This window comes from Portunus trituberculatus, chromosome 41, assembly GCF_017591435.1.
Source record: "Portunus trituberculatus isolate SZX2019 chromosome 41, ASM1759143v1, whole genome shotgun sequence".
Taxonomy (NCBI): Eukaryota; Metazoa; Arthropoda; class Malacostraca; order Decapoda; family Portunidae; genus Portunus; species Portunus trituberculatus.
Window position 1 is genome coordinate 41,982,782 of NC_059295.1, and position 2,500 is coordinate 41,985,281.

Below are 2,500 nucleotides of genomic sequence, written 5' to 3' on the forward strand. Positions count from 1 at the left end.
TGGTAAGCTTACATGTCAAGATAAATGTAAGCTTAAAAGATTGTGCGAAAATCACGAAAATTAGGGGCGGAAACAAAATCATTAGATAAGGTGTTCCTTGAAGGAACTATGAAGCAAGTTTGAAAAATCATGAACGATACGTCTCATCCCCTCCACTCTTGCTATGTATTCCTAAGGTCAGGTAGAAGACTTGCTTTGCCTACTCAACGCACGAACAGATATAAGAACTCATTTGTGCCAAAAAGCATCGTACTCTTCAACCACCAACAGTTAGAACAGCAATTGTGAAATCGTTGACTCCATGTGTGACTGTGATATCTGTAATACATGTCTGTGACCTTAGTATGCTGTGCAATAATTTTTAACTTACTATATTGTATATATTTTTAACATAATTTTTATATACTTTTAGTTAACTTTTAATGTACGGAGCTCTAGCCAAAGCAAATTTCAATTTGTAAGCTTTATTATGCTGCAACTTGACAATAAAGTGATCTATCTATCTATCTATCTATCTAGTAGTAGTAGCAGTAGTAGTAGTGGGGGTGGTAGAAGTATCAGCAACAACGCTACATTTCGGCCATATCAATAGGAATGATAGCATTACGGCGTTCGTTATGCTGCAGTTATGTATACATATACTTCTGTACGCACGCTGGAAGGAACGTTGTGCCTGCAAGCATGGTTTTAGAATGATGAAGTTTGTTTGTTTGTTTTCCAGAACATTCAAATTACAGTATGTACTGTACGTATTAAAATTAAGCAAGCATACAAGCTCGCCATATAAACACAGCTCAGTGATCAATATACACTCTTGCCATGTACAACTACAAAGCTATAGTATAGAGTAAATTAGTGCACGCAGTTCTAGAATACGTCATACTGGTGCCCGGCCTCGTCAGAAATATAATGTTGTTCAGGGTATCTGACTAAATACATTATGCTTAAGTTATACAAGTGAACAAGTAATTTCATAGTGAATTCAATTATCATTGTAACACTCTTTTGTTACTCTAGATACGAAGAGAGAGAGAGAGAGAGAGAGAGAGAGAGAGAGAGAGAGAGAGAGAGAGTTTGGGGGGGTGGGGGTTGTGGTAGGGAAACTCTTCCTCGGTATTAGTGGTGGGGAGGAGGTGCAGCAGACCTTTGTCCTACACTCACAGCACAGATCATCACTACTGTCTTGAACCTGGGGATGAATATGTTTTGTGAAAAGAAATATTTCACCGTGGAAAAAAAAAAAAAAGCTGTGTCGCATCAATATACACACTGTTTGGATAAGCAAATGTCATTTGGCATCTTTGATGATATGATGACTATGGGAAAATAACAAAGGCATTGCGTTAGTGGATAGCAAGAATCACATTTCAGTGGGAATATTTTTGGTTATGTACACATGCACGTATCACATGTAGCTGTATCTGTATTTATAATGATAGTGGAAATACATACGTAAAACTATTGAGCAGTCATATTTCTTTTTTTTTTCCGAGCATCAGTAGCACGTGATGTCATTATTAAGTAGTGTATTTACTACAGAGGATATGAAAAAAAAACTCTACCAAAAGGAAGTGTTGTAGTCGAACAAAAGAAAAGAGTTATCTGTAAGTTTCCGTCCGCTTGACACGTTGGATGGAAGATAAAGGACCACCACCACTCCACTATTCTTCATACTATAACATAAAGATTCAGGAATTGTATTTTGAAATTCTGTTTTCTTAAGAGAGCTTTTCAGAAGCTTCACTGTCGATTAGTAGGATTTCGATGCGAGTTTTCCAATCAGTGATGTAGGAGCTGCCATAAGAATCATGAACACACTTACGTTAATGAACAACCCAGAGTAACTTTCCCTGGAGAATGTTACATAATATATATATATATATATATATATATATATATATATATATATATATATATATATATATATATATATATATATATATATATATATATATATATATATATATATATATATATATATATATATATATATATATATATATATATATATATATATATATATATATATATATATATATATATATATATATATATATATATATATATATATATATATATATATATATATATATATATATATATATATATATATATATATATATATATATATATATATATATATATATTATGGTGTACCACAGTGATCTGTGTTCGGCCCTGTTCTTTTCTTATCTACGATAATGATACCGATGACGGCCTCACCTGTAAAGTATCGTGAGTTCGCCGATGACACTAAAATAATGAATAAAGTAGTCGCATCAGAGGATAAAAGACAATTACAGTCTGATCTCGACCGCTTAACCACTTAGTCAGACAAGTGGCAAATGAGCTTCAATGTAAATAAATGGAAGGTGTTGCACATTGTTAGTAATAATGATCTTACTGATTACTTAATGAACGGTTCCTAGCTTCTCAAGATAAGTGAGGAAAAAGATTTGGACGCTTTAATTACATCAGACCTCTAATCGACTAAACACTA

At 33.1% G+C, this 2,500-nt stretch overlaps 1 protein-coding gene across 1 annotated transcript in view; it reads left to right on the plus strand.

Annotated features, from left to right (window-relative positions):
• The window catches only part of LOC123516740 (protein eyes shut homolog), a 93,221-nt gene that overhangs the window by 3,225 nt on the left and 87,496 nt on the right, over positions 1–2,500 (plus strand). The gene's annotated exons all lie outside the window — the stretch shown is intronic.